Source organism: Lygodium microphyllum, chromosome 9 (genome assembly GCF_053477565.2).
Source record: "Lygodium microphyllum isolate KBCC chromosome 9, Lygodium_microphyllum_v1.1.10, whole genome shotgun sequence".
Lineage (NCBI taxonomy): Eukaryota > Viridiplantae > Streptophyta > Polypodiopsida > Schizaeales > Lygodiaceae > Lygodium > Lygodium microphyllum.
This window is the reverse complement of record NC_141143.1, coordinates 70,734,014-70,756,321: the sequence shown is the minus strand read 5'-3', so window position 1 is coordinate 70,756,321 and position 22,308 is coordinate 70,734,014.

Sequence of the window (22,308 nt, the reverse complement as noted above, 5' to 3'; positions counted from 1 at the left end):
CTAAGAGACTTAAGGGGTGAAGCTCCTTCCTTGCACATGCTCTTCTCTCCTTTCCACAATTGAAAATAGAGACCATAGAACTTAAAAGGGTCATGCTACCTATCAAGGAAAACTAAACCATATAGGAACATTTACACAATATTTAGACTATACTTAGTTTAAAAAGAATACAACACCATTAGAAGAGAAATAAAGGTGTATAGACTCAAAAACCCTAACTTGGAATGCACTATGGGTAGTATTGTACAAATGAACCATGATTCCAATATGTGAATTGTATTTGATAGTGCACCTAGAAGTTCAAATATTTGCATTTGAAAGGCTAGGTTTTTGGATCTAGACTCGAAAAAGAAGATGAGCTCATATCTCTTGCCTATCTCAGGGTTAAACTCATTGTAAAAAGTGAGCATGCTATTGATGCTCTTATCAATAAAGGAGCAAACTTCAATATTTTGACCTACGAAGCATGGACTAAGACAGGCCATCTAAAGTAACACAACCCTCAATCCCTAAGGGGGAAAATTGTATTCTCTCTTAGGAAAATATAGAATCCTCACAATTGTCGAAACTGAAAGGTTTCCTCTATTATTCCATGTACTCCCAAATTGTGAGGATGTGTGAAAGGAATACTTCTTGGTAGAGCCTTCAATCAAGTAGCAAAATGTAAGGTTGGCTATATAGTATAATAGATACATTTGACACTCCTAAATATGAGGATGATTACAACTTTTAGCAAGGTTAATCTCATTGGCCCTCAAGGGAAAGGCAAGGAACATATCTTAAACTCAAATGAGATAACATTTAGTGAGATAAGTAGGGAAATGCTTGATGAGTTTCTTCTAGCACAGCACGAAGAGTGAATAACAATTTGCACAACAAATCTTTAAAAGTGAATTATTTAGGGAGAAATGCCAAGGATATGAGACAATTTGGCACAACCAATCTTTAAGTGAATGACTTAGGGAGAGTGATGCCAAGGATATGTGATGGACCTACAATCTCTAAAAGAAAATGATTTAGGGAGCAATGCCAAGGATATGAGACAATTTGGCACAACCAATCTTTAAGTGAATGACTTAGGGATTGATGCCAAGGATATGTGATGGACCTACAAAACTCATAAAAACCACAAAAAATGTCCAAATGTCATAGGAAAAAATGTTGGCGGAGAGCTAGGATACAATGATGGATTCGATGATCCCTCATGCTTGCTCAAGGAGGGTACTATGTAGGAAATATACCTAAACCACTTGCAAGGCCACCTCCATCACATCACACACAAATGCATCCTCAATTGAAGAAAAACCAATCTAATTGCAAAATAAGACTTGAGAGGGAACAATTGAGGGGGACAACATTGACCAAAATCCCCAAGGATAAGCCATCCACAATCAAACAAGATAAAGTCCCAAAGCTAGCATTGACTAAGCAAGAGTAATTGCTAGTATCCATAGGTAGTATGCCTAATGAAGGAGAAATTGTTGAAAAGTTAGACTCTCTAGAATTAAAGGCAATTGAATCATTGCAGCCTAACAATGTTTCTTAATGTGACATTGATAAGCCCCATGAGGAGGCAAAAGAAAAAGAGATCACTGACAAGTAGCCCAGTGACACAATTTCCAGACCGATTATTGAAGGTTGAGAATCTCCTAAGCCCACACCTTCATTCTCTAAAAGAAAGAAGAGGGAGCAAAGGAAACAATAGCAATATATGCCTAAAAATAGATTCTAAGGAAACAAACGAGAAGTAGATAGCCTTGTCACATAGCCAACTTATAGATATTTCTATGCTTGCTTCTCCTAAAAGGACTAAGCCTAGGGATGCTTCTAGAAGTTCCAAGGATTCCAAGCAATAGTTGCCTCCAACTACTGCAAACAAAACTTGTTCCATTGATAACAAAGCATATGATGCCCAATCAAAAGTGGAAACAAAATAGTCACAACCATTAGCTACAATTGCATTTGTCACATATGACAAGAAGCAAGGCATTGTAGCCATGGAGCCTAAGGACAAACATAAAAACCATGAAAGCATAAGCAATCCTAGAGATAGATCAAATCTTGCTCATCACACCTTGAATCTATGATGCAAATTCCCAAGGAAAAAATCAGAACCTTAAAGGAATACTAGGCTGAAGTTAGTCACATGCACATACATCATCCATCCTGATGTAGATATGTTGCCCAAAGAACATGAAGAATATCTAACATATCCATTAACATGGGAGGAGCAAGAACATCTTGGCAAGCACTATGTTGAGTTACTAGACAATCTCATGTGGCATATCTCAAATGAGGTATCCAAAGAGTAACACTTGATTATAACATTCAAGGAAGTGATTTGCCAACCAAATCCAATTTGGATAGAGGAGTTGAAACAACAGGTTAAGAAACAAAGCCAATTTGAGAAATGTTGGTTCAAAATTCAAGTTTTGATGGCTCAAACCAGAGGCCAATTAAAACTTGGAGGAGCAAGGAGCCATATGGTGGTTTCAGAGAGACTCAACATATGTGGCCCCTACCTACTTTTGTGTACTCACTATTTGAGGTATGGATTTAGTAGGACCCATCTTAGAATATCCCCTTGATAAAATTCTAATGGAATAGTCACTATGGGCTAGGACAAGGAACATTCCTACTCAATATCACACAATATTTATTCTTACTAGTGAAATTGCCACTTCTCCTTGATGCTTGTGGTACACTAGAGTATAATCATGAGTTCTACAATTAGCTTTTACCATCTCAGAGTGACATAGAACCATAGACCATATACGTGTACATAAATGAAACATGTTTTCAATAATTTTATACAAATCAAACTAAACAAGAAAACACCGCACACACCCTACAAGCAACGACTATTAAGCACAATTAACTAGAATCAAAGTCAACTCAATTAGACTCAAGTAAATCATCCTTCTTTTAATTAGATTTTTTAATGCAATTTGAAGCACACCAACTTCATGTACTCTCACATTTTTATCAATTGAATGCAATATAATACAAATTATTAAGATGGTGTACTAAACGTTTCAAGCCACCAAGGACTATTGTTTGTTAAAGAATTACCAAAACCAATACCAAGTAATGAAGGCCTATATGGAACACCTCATCCTATGAGACTTTAAAGACCATATTTATGAAGATTATACTCCACACGCAATGTCCTTTTTCATGGGCATATCTATTAGCTACTATCTCTCCCCACAAAGAAGATAGGCTTTTATCAATGGTGATAGTTCCTTCATCAACCAAGTGTCAATTTCTAGGGTACCCTACCTCGAGCCCATGAAACATTCTATCATTACTTCTTCGACATTGATTAGGATATCCCTCTCAAATAACCTTCTTTATGTTAGCATCACATTCCGCTCATAAAGGTTGGAAAGTTCTCTTGTATTTCATTGTATTTCAAAAGAAGAAAAGAAAAAAGAATGCAAGCACAAACATGACATTGCATCTAGGGATCCTCAAGTGAGGTATACTGCATGGCCTCAATCAATTCGGCTCTATCCCTAATCCCCTAGCCCCACTTCCTATTCTCCCACATAATCTCAAGGTACATGAAGGGTTAGATTTTTTCCGTAACGTGTCCGCTCGTCCACCTGTGGGACATGTCTTAGCAGCCCATCGGGAAGAGAGTCTAGAAAGCACCACCTGGCACTCGCAAGAAATGTCACAGGGTTTGCAATCTAGGTCTTCCCGAGTCTGCCCCGAGTAGAAGTGCTCGGCCATTCCCACTTGGGACCGACCTAAAGTCAAGGTTTCTTTCCTATCAACAAAGTCTCTAGGAAGCAGCTAGCGTCGAGCTCCAGATGAACCACTTTGCGTAGGAACAACAAAGTCAAAGTGGATTTATGTTGCACTTGGTTCATGGAGAATGGAAAACGAGAGGGATGCAAAGCTCAACCTCTCTCTAAAACAACATAAATTGGGATTCTACCTCTACTGACTCTAGGGTCTTCACAGTATCATTTTCATGTCTTTTGAGAAAAGTTCCCAGCTAACCAGGACCACCCTTCTGTAGGATGGACCCAAGTCACGTCCACTGCACTTTCCTTGGTTTGCTTAGTTATCTAATTACCTACCACATTATATTTGACATGCAAAAGCAGCTTCCTTAATTAATTAATTTAAACATAGGTTCCTTCACGTAACTTAGGCACTAACACAAAAACAATTAAGCAAGTTCCCTTTTCAAATATCTAATCTTTATTTATCATAGTCCTGAAATACATCAAGTATCATGCCCAAAGGCTATCCCCGCAATCAACAGGATTGCTGCTCCAAGTTCCGCCCGTAGACTAGTACACGGGCCTCGAGATCCCATCTTGAGTCATGTCGGCCTCTTGTGCGGGATCCGAAGGCAAGGAATTTATAGCCAGAGCCTCCCCTGGCACCCAAGCGTCCTCCCGCTCCAAGTAGCACCCACAGAGAGACCTCTCGTGGCAGGTTCGGTCCATATACCTGGTGTGGCTAATCAGCCCCCTTGGATAGGGCTAGCTAGGCAATCATAGGTAACTGAACCTGCCTCTCCATCCACGCTTTTAACTTAAAGCATTAAGTGTTTTTCCTTGAATTAGTTCCTTGAGCAAAGAAGTTCAAACAGTCTACCCAAGTGTCCAATCGCGATCATTTCCATGGTCGTTTGTACGACCAACTACTAAGGTGTGATTCCTTCTTCCCGAATGCTCCCAACATTCAATCCTAGATCGTTTGCGACTTGGCGAGATTCCAGGGGCTTGGAAAGCTAGGTTGCTTGTTTCCCTTTTTTCTTTGGGTTAGGGTTTGTACCCTACCCTACCGACCCTAATTATCCTTACCTTAGGTCTCCTTGTAAAATAGATCATGGACAACCTCGTCGCCCTCGGTCAGCCAACTTGATGGTTATCTCCTAGATCCCTTATAGTACCTATGTACCTTTATCTTTGATCTTAATTGATCAAGATTGTCTATCTCCTTGACCATGGTTGGTCAAGATGGTTCTGTTTAGAACAGTCCTACTTCGTCTTAGGTATAATCTTCTTAAGCCCTCTTAATAATACTCACAGGCGCTTAAGCTATTACCTATCCCTCTTGAAGTCACCAAGGACTTTGACATGGGACTCATGGGTCTCAGTCCCATTTGGTAGATTACAAATGACGTTGAATTTTCCCAACAACTTTAATGCACCCAACGTAATGCCATGCCTTCATTTCGATGCTTACAATCTTGATATAATCCATACGATATTTTATGCCACACATGCGAAGGTACTTTCTATGCATGCAATCTTAACATTATCCTCTCTGTAATTATTTACACGATCTATAACCTTCTTGAATGATCTAACTTCACGTGATCATTGTATGAGTCTAGCCACACTTTAATCTTTTCTGTAGATTATTACATGTAGCTTAGAATCCTTCTTGCAATATAGACATGCACTTTGTTTCTTTCAATGTCCTCTGAAATGCATTTTAAGTAAGAACTTGTGCAAGGAGCAATGCACTTTATGCAAGAATTTTTGGTAATTTACGATGCAATTTCTAATCAATTCCACCTGTTATGATGACATCTTACGACGGAAAGTATCTTGCTTGTTACATACATCACAACTAAGTTCATACCTAGGAAATTATCAAGCACGCAATTAATGTGATACATGTGAATATGATTTTTCACCGTGATAATTATAACCTATGATTTAATAATAGAGCAACCTGGGTTTGGAGTGATGTCTTGATTCCAATGGTATTGATGCTTGATGAACCGTTTGCGGTTGCGGTGCCACCTTGTTTCGAACCTCCATCCACACTTGCAGGGTTACCTGCCATCTTTGTGGGACTACGCTTCGGGGCCATACTCGAAGACACGTGTATGAGTGATAGAGTTCTCACACTCTCCTATGCAAAATTCTCGCCGCCTTTCCTTGAGTGGAGGAAGAGATTGAAGGGGAGTGTATGTTCAGAAATATCAAGAGGGATGTGACTCTCTTTAAGGAGGGGGGAGAAGAAACTCTCTCTCTCTCTCTCTCTCTCTCTCTCTCTCTCTCTCTCTCTCTCTCTCTCTCTCTCTCTCTCTCTCTCTCTCTCTCTCTCTCTCTCTCTCTCTCTCTCTCTCTCTCTCTCTCTCTTTGTGCGATGATCATGGGGGCCGGGAGGGGGGAGGGTTCCGTGCAATGAGGGAGGGGAGGGCTGTTGTAGGCAACCACCAGGGGGGAGGGCGCTGCCTTATATGGTGGAGGGGGTAGTAAGGGGGGAGGGAAGACGGTCGTCTAACGGCTGCCACCCCTCCACCTGGGGGTTGCATGGCCCCCCTCTCACTCTCTTAACTCCCTCTCCCTCTCTCTCTCCCCGACATGCTGTCGACGAGGAGAGAGAGGGAGAGGTTAAAAAAAAAGTGAATACTATGGCATAACCTAGTTCTCCCCTTTCTCTTCTTGTTTTATGTATTTCGTGGCTTCTGAGATTACATAGGTATGGTCCACCTCTGCTCTCCTTTTACCTTGCATTATTGTTGGCCCTATTCACCTTTGTTATGATTATGCTTAATTTTGTAGCCATGGTGGTTATTCACCCGTCTTACCTTGATGGCCTCCTCTTTATAAGAAGCATTCATGGTGCAATCATAAGGCCCAAATCCCTTCTATTTCACTATGAACCCATCCATGCATGCAGTTGATTGTGGGTTGATTGGTAAGGTTGCATTTTCAGATGTGCTAATTCCTGCTTTTTAATGAACTTTTTTTCTCTATGGCACATGGTAGATGGGAAGTTCATAACCATACATTCTTATCCCTTCCTGTGGTGATCTTTGGATCCACATAGGCTATTAGTTTCCCACTTTAACCATGCCATGTATATGTTTATTTTTACCCCCTTTGTGGGTATGGTTGTTTAACATTATAACATGTTTTCCTTCATAATAGATTTAGATTGGGTGATGCAGATCAGAGTCTGTTCATGAAGAAGACAGATCATGGATATGTGTTTCTAGTGGTTTATGTAGATGGTATTTTCATCACACTGGAGATGATGAAGAGGGCATTGCTGAAATTAAATCATGTTTATAGGCTGAATTTGGAGTCAAAGACCTTGGTGAACTAATGTATTTTCTTGGGATTGAGGTAGTCTCTACACCTCAAGGTATATGGCTACTACTATAGAAGCAGTATGCTCATGACATGTTACAAAAGTATGGTATGGTTGAATGCAAGCCTATGGAGACACCTCTTGATCAGAATGTCAAGCTGCAGATTGATGTTGGGAATGACATAGAGAATGTGATCATGTATCGACAGATGGTGGGTAACTTGATATACTTGACTATTACCCGTCCTGACTTATGTTATGCAGTGGGACTGATTAGTCAGCCTTTTTACTATGTTGCAATAACTTTTATGAGTTAATTTAAAATTCCCCTTTTTTTTAAAATCTATGCTACACACTGGCACATTTTGTTGATTATGGTTATGGTGTGTATTTGTGATGCCAATTCGGTTGGCAAGTTATAATTTCCTTTCTAGTATGTTCTAATTTTTGTTTTTTACATAATGTAGCGATGAAATAAGGAGGTAATTTTCCCTTCCCCCTAATATTAACCATTTAAAATATTTATTTGGGTGATGTTGGTTTTTAAATATATGTTTTGCTCAATCTTAGGCTTATTTCCTAGCCTAGTAATGGTTAAATAAGTTTTTATATTTTCCCCATAACAGTTTTGAGTTTTAGTACTCTTTCCCCCAACTTGCTATTAATCCATACAATATACTTCCGTATTGTTGTTCTTTATGGTTGTGGTATCTCTATATGATGAAGGAGCCCATTGAATTTTCTAGCCTATGGAATTTATGTTTGCTAACATTTCTTCTTTTTGAATTTGTATTTTATACACTTCCATGTTGTTGTTCTTTGTGGTTGTGTATCTTTATATGATGCCCAACCTATTGGCAACCCATTGGCAATAAATTCATAAAGCCTCTTTGAATTTTCAAGCCTTTGCAATTTATGTTTACTAGTATTTCTTCTTTTTGAATTTGTATTTTATAACCCATCAAGATACTTATAAGCCCCTTAAATTCCTCCCTTAATATCTAGTCTTATGAGAGAATACCTTGATGTTTGTCTTATCATTTTCTTATTTTTCCCTTGAATCCTTACCACTTTCCTAAACCATGTATAATATAAGGTTGCCAAGTCTTTGTACTTGATTGGTGCAATCAACATTTGGATACAAATACATGTAATTGATGGCCTTATTATATTCTATTCCTATTCCAAGTTAACTATGGAACTGAATCCTCTCCTTGAAGTAGGAAGCTTGAACTCCATGTAGTTTGGTTCCACCCATACCTAATGGCTTATAAATGCATGCCTCTAATTGGTAAAACCATTAGCTACCATTTGTCCATGAGTTAACAGACTTACTACTCTAAGCCTTACTCCTCAACTATTGAATAATGTTGCTTTCTAGCTTATCTTCAAGTTTTGGAGTAACACCCTTATCTAGCGAACAAGGTAAACTTGTTTCATGTAGGTGACAAGGATAGAAATTGGATACTGTTGTAGGTTCCTGTAACATAAACGGGATTACTTAATCCTCACTAACAATCTTCTTATTCGATTTTGCAAGTAACAAGAAATATCCCTCCTTCTAGAATGTGTTTTTCATGTCACATCTTTACTATTTATTAAATTTCTATGTTAATGGAAGTTGAGTTGTTGTATCTTGTAATCCATTGCTATGTGTATAAAAATGGTTCTGAATGGGTTTTTATAAAAAAAAATTAGCATTTTCTCTTAGGCTATGCTTTATTAAAACACTCATTCATGGGGATAGTGCTATGGAACAGCTATCCTCTATAATTTTTTACCTTGAAAATTTTAATTTTCTATTAAATCCTATTACTTATTTGTAGAATCTTATAATTGGTTTCTTTTTAGCATCATGGATGGCACTCTAAATTGCTATCCTTAGGCTATGAATATCCACTACTACCACCTTTGATTTTTGTCTAAGGCTTATTAGCCTACATTAGTACTAATGATTTTCATCGTACCTTGTAATCTTAACTTCAACTTGGAGACTAAGAATTTACTACTTTTGCAATTGGATTCAGTCAATTGGTTGAAACCACACCTATCTCTCTAAACCTACACGAGTTATACCTAAATTGAGAACCTTGATGGATAACATGGATAAGTTGGTGAGAGAGGATGAAGTTAATCTTAGCAATTGGATAGAATCTTCTAAATCCATCATAAAAAACCTTTTTCAACATGTTGGAATTCCTTTTGAAGAGAGAATCCAAGACCAAATAAATCTTTGGATTTTAACATTGTTAACCTTAGCACAAGAAAAAGCAGAAAAAGTGAAAATGCGCAAGTTGGGACCTAAAAGGTGGCCTAGAAGGAAATCAAACATAACAGAAGAAATAGGAAGGGAAATGACCCGAAAAACAAGGGCAGTCTCAAAAGCTAAGGCAAAGGCAAAACTGCACTTTTAAATGCAAGGCGCCCCAAAACTTCTTGTAAAAGAGTGCCAGGCTCCCTCATGTGCAAATTGTAAAAGTAGATGGACGGTAGGAAGGAAGATAGGAAGATAGAAGGACAATGGGAAAAAGGGTGGTAGTCAGCCGTCTAAAAAAGGGGATAAGGAGATGACCACCCAAAAGGGATTTAGGGTTTTGTTATAAAGTTGAAAGTGAATGAGGAGCTCATTCTTTAGTGTGTGACAAAGTGGACTCATCTTCTTCTCTTCTTCTCTCCTTCTTGCTTGCTTGTGTGTGCTTAAGAGAGGGAGTGTGAGAGAATGAGTGTGTGAGAGTGAGGGATCAAGGAGAAGAAGCTCTCCATCATCTCCTCTCTTCTCTGTTAGAAATCAAGCTCACTGTCAGTGTGTCTTCATCTATGACCGACATCTATGACAGCTAGTGTGTACAGCTGTCTACATGTGACTACATTAAATAAGTCGGGTTAGTAGTCACTAGAGTTAGTCAGTCTAGTCTACATTTACACTAGGTCACTTTATCTTGTAGTGTGTGTGTGCTTTTCAGTTTAGTGTGTGGAAATGAAGGAATGAGCTTGAGAGCCTGAAGGCTCATGGATATGGAGTCTTTCCCTTTCTCTCTCTCTACTCTTTGAACATGGCATTAGAGCATCATCCATGAGGCTGTGGGAGAATGGGCATGACAACTTGCAGTGCAAAGGAGATGGAAGTAAGGAATGAGGAAGAAGCTGGACACTTGCAAATGAAGCCATAGTCAAAGGAAGGAATCAGTGTGGACTGCCTCCTGAAAATCAGCGTGGACTGCCTCCTGAAAATCAGCGTCGTGGACTGCCTCCTGAAAATTAGCGTGGACTGCCTCCTGAAAATCAGCGTCGTGGACTGCCTCCTAAAAATTAGCGTGGACTGCCTCCTGAAAATCAGCAACCTGTGTCTGAAAATCTGCGCTTGCTGATCTGAGTGGACAGCAACCTGTGTCTGAAAATCTGCGCCGCCTACTGGTCTGAGTGGACAACAACCTGTGCCTAAAAATCTGCGCCCCCTGGTCTGAAAATCTGTGCCTGCTGATTTGAGTGGACAGCAACCTATCAATCTTCAGTGGGGCACCTAGACAAGGTTCATAGAGCATGTATGCTCACTATTGAAGGTATTTGAAGTGTGCAAGGAGTAAATGCTTGTGTGGGAGCTCTGTTATGAGCTGGAGTGACAGACACAGACCTGTAATCATTTCTGAACTGTTGTAAACATGAATGGACAGCATGCATTCAGTCATTACTGACACACATGAGCCTTGTACTACACTCAGAAGGCATCTTTGGAGCACAAGAATGTGTCAAAGCATGTATACATTGGATCAAATGTCTTGGAGCTGAGATCTTTTGCTCAGAATACTCAGATCTGAAAATCAATGACAGGCTGAAAACTGTCATACACAGTCAATGACAAGTACTGTGCATTACTGAAGCAATACAGGTCATCATGGGGATTCCATCATCTATATGAACTGGCCTATACATGCTGAATGCATGGAGAATTGAAGCAAGCAATGAGCATCATTGAAAACTGAATTTTGAAGCTAAAATAAATGCAGTTACACTGTCCTGGTTAATTACAAACAGCTCATGAGGTTTATGCCATTGGTCAATGAAGATAGGTTGTCTATGCCTACTCAGATGCTCATGTATTGAACTTGCCACTACAAAGTAAATGTATGACATGGTCAAAAGACATTTTGGAGCTACTTGGAGCTTGGTATGCTGAATTCTAGTTGACTGCAACCTAAAACTGAATTTGTTGACACTTGTATGTGCTGGTTATGCACTATTATGTGCCCTTATGATCATGTCTTGACTGCCAAATGTACTAGCAGCTACCTGGGAGATTTTGGAACATGTATGACATGATTATCACTCAGTTTTGGACTTGAAATTGTTGCTGGTTACTCACAGTTTACAGTTTTTCAGACTGCATGTATGTACCCTGGCAGTGAGGTTACATAAGCTTAAGCTGAAGCAAACACATAGCTTATGTATTGACAGTTATATCTACAGTTGAGACCACTTGTTTGAGGGTTGTTTTGGGGTGTCAGTGGGCTAAAATACCCTAGTTTTTTTCTGCAATTTAGTGCAAAAAACTGTCATAAACTGTTACGGACTGAACTTAGTCAGTCATACTTATTGGACTACAGGGAGTCAGGCACTTGATAGACTGTCTATTGCATCATGGCTAATGCACATGGGACTGACAATATCACTCAAATAGTTGGAGAGAAGTTGGATAATAAGAACTTTACATTATGGAAATTCAGAATGAAAAACTTTCTGGTTGGCAGAGGTTATTGGGATTTATGTACAGGAGATGAAGTTGCTCCTGAGTTGCCTACACACAATCCAACAAATGAACAGAAAAGAGCCTACAGGCTATGGAATGAAAGAGCATGCAAGGTGCTGCATTGGTTTTCCTTATGTATATCTGATGCTATGGTAATTCAAATCACTGGATGTGAGACTCCGAAGGATGCTTGGGACATACTGATGAAAAATTATGGAACCATGACACATGCAAGAAAGATCCAGTTGAAACAGCAGTTCAACAACATGTCTACGAATGGCAAGAGCATCCAGACGTATACCACGGAGATTAAGACCATAGCTGATCAACTTGCTACTATTGGCTCAAGTGTATCAGAAGATGATATGATTGCTGTTGCTTTGAATGGCTTAGGCAAAGAGTACAAAGCTTTTGACACTTCCATTTCTGTCAGAGAAGAGCCCCCTAGCTGGGAAGAGCTAGTTGCTTTGTTGCTGCATGAGGAAGTCAAAATTGGTTTGAATATAGGTTCTAGTGCATCTCAGAGTAGAGACACTGTGTTGTACTCTAGCCAGCGTGGCAGAGGATCTAGAGGTCGTGGTTCATTTCGAGGTCATGGTGACACTCGTAATACTTATGGACAGCAGCAGCAGTAGAGTAATTGGCATGGTGCAAATACACAAACCCAGCGTGGATCTGGTGGGTTTAGAGGCAGGGAAAGATCACCTCGAGGTAGAGGTGGTGGTTTTGGTTCATGGCAGTCGTCTGATCAGTCAAACAGGGACAAGGACTGCCATTATTGTGGCCGGTATGGGCATATTGCAAAGGATTGTTACAAGAAGCAAGGAGATATGAAGGCAAAGGGCAGACAGCATGGGCACTATGCATCTTCCAGTGGTGCTCATGATGAGTTAGTTGATAGACTCTTTGCCATGCAGCATGTATCTAAAAATGCATCGAGACATGATAGAGATGACAGATGGTACATTGACTCTGGAGCATCAAACCACATGACCCCACATGGAGAGTGGTTTGATGAGATGGTTGCAGGTACACATGGTCATGTATGTACTGGGGATGATACCCAACATGACATAAAGCATAAAGGGATTGTTCCATTGATGATGCCTGATGGTAAGAAAAAAGGCCTGCATGATGTCTTACATGTACCGACCATAACAAAGAATTTGTTGTCTGTGGGTCAAATGGCAGAACAGAATCTGCAAGTGAGGTTTAACAAGGATGGATGTTTCATTGAGGAGTATGGAAATGTGTTAACCCCAACACGAAGAAAGCAAAAGGAAGTGAAAAAGACGCAGGGCAAAGGCAGAAAAAAGGTAGCCCGACTGAAGAAAGAAAAGGAGAAAAGGCCAAAAGCACAAGGGCAACCTTAAAAGTCCAAGGCAAAGGCAAAAGGGGAAATGCACATTTTAAAATAAAAAGGCGCACCCTGAAATCTTGTAAAAGAGCGCCGGGCTCTCACCCGTGCAATTTGTAAATGTAGATGGGCGGTGGAAAGGAAGCTAGGAAGATAGAAGGACAATGGGAAAAAGGGCCAAGGCTACGGCCGGCCATGTAAAAAGGGGAAAAGGGGATGACCGCCCAAAAGGGATTTAGGGTTTTGTATATAAAGTTGAAAAGTGAATGAGAAGCTCATTCTTGTGTGTGGCCAAAAGTAGCTCTCCTCTTCTTCTTCTCCTTCTTGTTCTTGCTTGCTTGAGCTTGTGCTTGAGAGAGGGAGTGTGAGAGTGTGAGGGAGTGAGTGTGTGAGGGTAGGGACCGAGGAGGAGAAGATCTCCATCGTCTCCTCTCTTCTTCTCTTCTCTTCTCTTCTCTTCTCTTGCTCGCGGCAATGGAGCTTGGAGCGTGGAGCTTGAGGATGGAGCTTGCTTGAAGCTTGCACTTGGATCGTGGAGCTACCGGAGTGCGCGGGAGAGGAGGTAACTCGAACGGCATCAAGGTAAGCTCACTACACCCATAGATATGGATGGCGCGTCGGCTATGTGAGAGGTAGCCATTAGTGCTCGGCTTGGAACGCTTGAATCAATAAGCGGTCCGTGGGTCTTGGCGGTTGAGTGAAAGCTCCCACATTTTGGTTCTATTGCCGGGACCAACGGATTCAAGCCTTGAGCGCTTGCACGCTTCGAATCGAGCATCAAAGTAAGGGGTTTCCCCCGAATTGGTGCTTGAGGTAGATAGGTAGGAAGCAAGGGGGTTGAATATGGTATTCGATCTCCTTGGCAAGTAGGTTTGCTGCTTTCTGAGATTTATGTTGTGGGATGGAGTAGTATAGGTATTTATTTTGTGATTTGGATGCATTTAGGATAGGAAAAAACAAAGAAAAAGAAACAAACAGTAGGATTCTCTGTTGCTGTATAACAGGCTAAAACAGGGGAACAGGGGACCAGATTCAAGTTCTGCGTAAGATAGGGACAAGGAACTAGCTGTAAGGTTCTGCAGTGCTGGGAAAGGACCTTAAGAGGCCTGGAAGACCAGGACAGACCTCATTTCCTTGGTTTGCCTTGTGTGAGAGAGAGAGAGAGAGAGAACTTCTAGTTCACAGGACGAGGAAGCGCTGCCCCAATTTCTAGGCGCCGGCGATTCATGCTGCTCCAGGTGAGTCTCGTGTTTTCCAACGGTGCTCTTATTAGATCTAGAAAGTCTGTGGTGATTTTGTGCACCAGACAGTGAGTAGGGGACAAACGCAAGGGAATCGCGCCCACCGCCGACGCACTCGGACCAACTCGCTGTGGTCCGATTCCCAGAATCGGACCACCCGAGTTCTGGAGTCGGACCATTCGATTTCCAGAATCGGACCGTCCGACTGAGAGTAAGTCGGACCAGTCTGGTCTGATTCCCAGAATCGGACTAGCCCGATCGGACGTGCCACGTGGCACTCGGACCGCTCGGACCAGCCTGTCTGACTTGGACACTCGGACACTAGGACCAATCCATAATCGGACCACTCAGAATCGGACCAGGCCGTCCGATTCCCAGAATCGCACCACTTTTAGAATCGGACCACTTTTTTGATCCGATTCCTAGAATCGGACGTGACCAAAATCGGACCACTGGTCCGATCGGACCCACCCAAGATCGGACGTCAGATTCTAATAATCGGACTCCTGAAAATCGGACATCTAAGAATCGAACAAAAAAACTGTCTGAATCGGACACAGGTCTAGGACACAAATTCTAACACATCTAAACCCTGAGATTGACCCCAAAGGCTATGTAGAGCTGAAGGCGCATCACAGATCCATAACCAGGCTAAAATTTAGAGCACATAGTTCAAAATTTGGCTGTAACCGGTCCTCCAAATTGCATATGGCATCTTCCGTAACGGCCCTGCGGGCCGGGGGGGACTGCCCCCCCCCCCCCCCCGGACCCCCGCAGAGGGGCTCTGCCCCCTCTGCACCTCCCCCGAGTAGGTTGGAGAGAAAACACGCGCCGTGACAGGTCTCCCAACTTGGACCCTAGTGAAGCAATGGCTCTACACGAGCATGGATTCTCACTTGCAAAAGAGTAGCCGAAAGCCCATACCCGAACAGAGAGAAACAGAGACCCTAGAACATCAATGGGCCAATCTAGCCATCAAGGGCAAAAAGGCCACACCACAAGAACACTAAGACATTGTGTTCAAATCGTATCTAGTCAGAGCAAAATGCAACTTCAGCAAGCTACAAATGCGAAGATGACTAGACATGACACTCTTGACGAAAGATGTACCTTGAATAGCACCGCACTGACGATCCAAGACAGCAGTGGAGAATCCACATCTGGTCGTGCAGTCAAGAACTCGAGGGCATCTGTCAGAAGGCTTAAATTTACAAGCCAGGACCCGGAAGATGAAGACATAGTACCACCTGCTTATCTTAGGGTCAAACTCACCGCGAAAAGAGAGCATACTATCGATGCTTTGATTGATGAAGGAGCAGATTTTAACATCTTGACCTATGAATCATGGACCCTACTAGGTCAACCAGAGCTCACATCGACTAGTGCAAGTCTTAGCCCTTATGGGGGACACCCACAAGCACTCATGGGGAAGTGCAAAATCCTTGCGACAATTGAAACAGAAAGCTTGTCTATCCTATTTCATGTTTCTCCAAAAAGTGCTAGCTGGAGGAAAGAAACCCTCCTAGGAAGACCCTTCAAAAGGGCGACCAAGTGTGAGGGTGACTATGTAGCACAGAGGATACACCTGACACTACCGGGTGTGAGGATAGTCACAACCTTTAGCAAGGGTGACCTCATCAAACCTCGAGGGAAAGGCAAGGAAGGTGCTGACGTAGCAGTCAAGCCTACTAACGAGGGCAAGGACTTGTTGGAAGAGTTGATACAAGCACAAGTCGAACAACGAGGACCAGTGAGTGAGGCCATGCTTGAAACAAAAAGGTCAAGAGACAATACCAAGGATGGGCTTTGGACTTACAAATATCATAGAAGACCCCAAAAGAAGCCCAAGCCTTATAGATGGAGGCGTCAATGGAGAGACAGCACAACGCCACGATGGATATCCAAGGCATTGCTTCGGGCTCAAGGGTATTATGCAGGCAACCGATGGATTTGGGTGCCAAAACCCCTTGCTAAACCTCCCTAGTCGACTGAAGGCCAGAGTGCATCAAAAGCAACAAAGCATAGGAGGAAATCTAAGAGAAACTCTAGGTCTTGAGGTAAGAAACCAGACATGAGTTTTCGAAAGAAAGAGCCTCAACCTAGCATGCTTAATAAGAAGATGTCATATGTAACCATTGAGCGTGCACAAAAGCCATTAGTGCCCAATGAGCCTTTGATTTCCCAAGGGGAGAACAAACACCATAGGCACAACATTGCTCATGGCAAGGCTACTCGCTCAACAAAGCAAATGGCACAATCATCTAATAGCCTTAAGAAAATCATTCAGCTAGTGCCACATCCACCTAGGAGTCCTAGATCTCCTACGCCCTCTTCTCCCAAACAGACACAGGAAGCACTACAGTAGTTGTCAAGGGCGACTGCTCAATTCCAATCTCTACCTCCATCTAAGCTTCCAACCGTCAAAGAGGTGGGGCATGATGCCATCTGTAGCTCTCGACCCAAGGATATGCCTGAGCCACCTAATGCAACTAGATCAGCTCATGTTCGATCTACACAAATGAGTGCTCAAAGGCCAACGAAAGACACAGCCACTTCTGATCGCCCTAGGGACTTGACACCGCAATCCACCAAGGGTAGCCAACCCACTAAACTAGCTGCTACTACTTCCAATCAGGGACTACAGCATTCACAACCCTTGGCTGTGACAATGCCCCTTGTGGAATGTGTCCTTAGTGGTTTACCTAAGGAGGAGGTGTCGCAACCAAATCCCTCGACAACTCCAGCACTTTCAAAGTGCCTAAAGCCTTTGACGGAGAAGTCGAACACAAGGGAGTTGGTTGAAAAGCTAGACTCTCCGAAAAGGGCGGCAGTTGTGCCCTCACAACCGGGCAAGGCTATTCAGCAAACCACGGCTATGTTCCATAAGGACACACTAGAGAAGGAAAATGCTGAGGCCCAACCAAGCACATCAACAGTCGATATAGCCCAGGGTCCTAAGTCCTTGAGAGAGGCACCTTCATTGACCAAGAAAAAGAGGAGAAAGCAGAGAAAACAGCAACAGTTGCAGGTGGTTGTGGACCCCAAGAGTATTGTGACGAAGGGCGCTGGATAGCTGATGAATAAAGCATCAAGCCCATCCACCAATGAACCCACTGATGCCTCTCCTAATAGCGGTGAAACCCCAGACACATCCGTGTGTTCTGAGAAACCAAAGCAACCGTTGCCATCAACAGTTGCTTGCAACACTCTATCCACTGACAATAGAACTCACATTGATCAATCAAGAGTGGATACAATGCTATCACAACAGGGTGACAAATCTATACCAGTCACATTCGAGAAGGACCATGACGAAATAACAGCAAAACCTCAGGAGAAATGTGAGAACCCCAAGAGCATAAGAAAACCTGGTGTGGACCAATCTTGCTCATCTAGGCCTGAGCCCCCAGCCATGCTAAAGCCTAAGGAAACTCTTAGAACTTTGCATAAGATAGCAACCGAGCAAGCCCTCATTGAACATAGAAGTGCCGAAGAATGCTTAACTGAGTTGGAGGCTAAGCTCAAAGTGGTCGCGCGTGTCTACGTCCTTGCGGACATGGGCACGATCCCTAAGGAGCAGCTTGGAGATTACTTGACCTTTCCTCTATCATGGGAAGAACAAGAACATCTTAACGGGCACTACGACCGACTCCTACATGAACAGATGCGACTCATCCCTGACGAGGAGGCTGACGAACTATGCTTAACCGTCACGTTCAATGAAGTGCTCTGTCGACCGAATCTCGTAGACATAGAGCTACTAAAGCGACTGTCAGCAGGCCAAAGTCAATTTGAGCAGTGTTGGTGCGAAAGCCGCGTTGTAATGGCCGAACTAGGGGCTCAGATCATGACGGTCTCAGAAGAGCGATTGGCCAAATGGCAGTCTCAAAGAGACCCAACCTACATGGCACCAACTTCCCTTCGAGTGCTCACTGACATTCGGGGTGCGGACTTGGCTGGGACTAGGCTACAGGGCCCTTTGATTGATAAGGTTCTCACTGAGGAGGAGTTACATATTGTCAGTAGACTCAGTCAAGGTTCCATGCTACTCGACGTGGCAAAATATCTATCAGTATTAAGTCAGCTGCCACGAATACTAGATGTGTGTGCCACGCTCCGGTACAACCCCGAGTTCTACACTTGGTTATTATCCTCGTGATGTGACATGGATTCATAGATATGTATATAAATAAACACTGACTTTTGTGTCACCATGTATAAACAATATCAACACTCACAAGCAATGATAATCAAGCGCAGGGAGAAGAGTTGGTTCTAACAGGCTAACCTCCTCAAGTCCTCTTCTCATCACACATTTAAAAGCCATGTGACCATTCCCACCCCAACTGAAGGGCATGCAACCCACATTACTGCCATAGGAGGCCTTGACCAACAACACTGATGTTGTAGACAGGGTGCAGTCCCTTTCTATACACCTTCTTCCTGTTTTGGTCTATCCTTCTAAGGATGTGCCCTATCCCACTCCATGACAACCAGTCCACACAACTTAGCATAAGCCAATATTGGCTAATGGCTGGAGGCAAAACAAACATCATCATGGGGGCCATCCCGTTACGACAAAACATTGCATGCCTCACCCCTCCCCTTCTTGTCACATGTGCTTGATAAACCACACTAAAATCCCTTCCATGCAAACAGTTGTATCCTAAATCCAGGTCTGACCCTTGGATTGCATCTTGCAGGCTTCCCTTTGTGGCGGAACGCATGGAGAATCATGGAGAGCTAGCATGCAAAGACGCTCTTCGCAAAAGACGGGAGCATGTGGCACGCGCCCCTCCACTAGAGCGCTATGTGCCCACCATCAAGAGGTATGCCAAGAAGCGAGGCCCTAAGCGACATTGCCCAGGGCGAAGGCCGAAGAATCCTCGAGTCAAGAAAGTCGAGACTCGAAATGCGCAACAGGTGGCAGCACTAGTGGTGCGCACTCCCAGCTCCCGCTTGGGCCCCAGACGCTCAAAGGCAGAAAGGGCAGCTCGGGAAAGAGAAGAATTTGATGAACTATTTAAAGATATTCTGGAGACAGTAACGGGCCGGGATTACACCATTCATGTCCCGGCCGACATGTTCCCTGCTCACCCCCATGGGAGCCCCACACCAGCAGAGCCCCAATCACCCGGCCATCCAGACTCACCCCGCCTCGTACAAATCGAGTAGCCCATAATGCACAAAGGGCTTATCAAATGATAACTGGCCAGGACTTTTTATTTTTACATGGTTAAGTGTTCCCGACTTGTTAAGTATTGACATGTTCCTGACTTGTATGAACTCATCATATCTGCGTTTAATATATGCTACGCCTTGAGCAAAAGAAAAAGCTAATCAAGCGCAGGTGATAAATGTCTAGTCAACACCATAGAATTCAAATAAGTGATGTCTCCTTGCATTGCACTGGTTTATTATAGTGGCGGCATACACAATGCATATGCTCTCATGAAGTGACAAGTGGATGCAGGATAATACAGGTCCTTGTGCGAAAATGTTCAATACCCAATCACCGCAACACCCACAACCCCACAACGAGCCGCGGCAAAGCCACACTGCCGACAGCACCCTTGCCAACCGCCCACATTGCATGGCCCACAAAACATTCCTGGGCCATGCCCCCTTTCTGGGTCAAGCTCTATAGTTGGCTCACGGCAGTCGTCACCTCAATTGTACCCACATCGCATGTGCCACAAGGAGGGTTGCAATATCTCAAGTGTATCTCCCCCTTTCGCCAACTGCTTCTCTAACAACGAGACTAGGGCACCATCATCATGGTACTATTCATTTTCGAAGCCTTCGAAGCTTGACATTTTCCAACCCATTGAAAGGCTGATAGCCTCAACATATTGTAATGGTTGTACTCAGGCAAAAAAAGAAAAAAAGAAAAAAAAAAGAAAGAAAGAAAAAGAAAAAGAAAAAGAAAAAGAAACGAAAAGAAAGGAAAAGAAATGAATGGAAAAATAAGAAGCACCCACGATCACAGCACAACACCTAGGGGTCCTCAAATTAGGTACGTCTGGTGACCTTGGTCGACCGGCTTCGTCCCTAGTCCCCTAGCCCCCTACAATCACCCACAATTGTTCAGGGCACATCAAGGGCAGGACATACCTGGGGAGCTTGTCTCGCCTAGGGTTAGACCTGTCACCCTGACCCACTTGCACAATTTTCTTTTGCACTCTGCCTTAGTACCATTGCAATCAGTGGTGATAAGCACCGCACAATTGGCCATGAAAAGTACACCGTACTCATCAAGCAAGTCCAATAGTTTCCAGCTACTGAAAGTGCAGTATCCCTGTATTCAATTATGCTCCATCGTGCAGTCACAATGCAAAGGATGTCTCATATACCTTCACGTGTACTTCTTCTCAACACGGACAACTTTGCTTCATCCACACATTGTTATGAGAAACTAGCCCACGGTCTTCTAACTACGTAATATCTAAGTATGCACAAGCACTTACATAATATCTGCACCAAAGTATATTTACAGTTTGGGTCCTTAAGTGCAGGGCAATACTCTCAGCTTCGACCTATCTCCCAAACTAATCAAATATGTCTTGTGCACGATAAGAAGACTAGCACTACCCCTTAAGGAGAGATCACATGTGAGGTTTTCCAATTGCAGGTATAAGGTGTTGTTCGCTCTTCATCAACACTCAACTTTGAATGCTTGTCCCTTACCATCCGACAAGCCCGCAAAGAATCGTCATGTGTAGACTCCCTAACAAATCAACACTTGTGCTGGCCATCAATGCAATCCCTAACACAGCATAGCCCTACCACCAACTCCAACAACCTTCCACCAGCCACCTAAGCCACCAACAGGCCCCAGGACCTTCTGCCACACCACCACCAACACTCCTCCATGGAAACCACAGGCGTCCTTGTTACCCACGTCTTCGGTGCATGCTACAACCTGCTACCTACGATGGTGAGTGCCATGGGACTGGCACTCGTCTAGGAGGGGGTAATGTTAACCCCAACACGAAGAAAGCAAAAGGAAGTGGAAAAGACGCAGGGCAAAGGCAGAAAAAAGGTAGCCCGACTGAAGAAAGAAAAGGAGAAAAGGCCAAAAGTACAAGGGCAACCTTAAAAGTCCAAGGCAAAGGCAAAAGGGGAAAGGCACATTTTAAAATAAAAAGGCGCACCCTGAAATCTTGTAAAAGAGCGCCGGGCTCTCACCCGTGCAATTTGTAAATGTAGATGGGCGGTGGAAAGGAAGCTAGGAAGATAGAAGGACAATGGGAAAAAGGGCCAAGGCTACGGCCGGCCATGTAAAAAGGGGAAAAGGGGATGACCGCCCAAAAGGGATTTAGGGTTTTGTATATAAAGTTGAAAAGTGAATGAGAAGCTCATTCTTGTGTGTGGCCAAAAGTAGCTCTCCTCTTCTTCTTCTCCTTCTTGTTCTTGCTTGCTTGAGCTTGTGCTTGAGAGAGGGAGTGTGAGAGTGTGAGGGAGTGAGTGTGTGAGGGTGAGGGACCGAGGAGGAGAAGATCTCCATCGTCTCCTCTCTTCTTCTCTTCTCTTCTCTTCTCTTCTCTTGCTCGCGACAATGGAGCTTGGAGCGTGGAGCTTGAGGATGGAACTTGCTTGAAGCTTGCACTTGGATCGTGGAGCTACCGGAGTGCGCGGGAGAGGAGGTAACTCGAACGGCATCAAGGTAAGCTCACTACACCCGTAGATATGGATGGCGCGTCGGCTATGTGAGAGGTAGCCATTAGTGCTCGGCTTGGAATGCTTGAATCAATAAGCGGTCCATGGATCTTGGTGGTTGAGTGAAAGCTCCCACAAAATGGCTGCAAGCTAATTGCCAAGGGCAGAAGGGATGGCAGGATGTTTACTTTGGAAGTGACCATTCCTAAACTTAAAGCAGCTATGTTTGC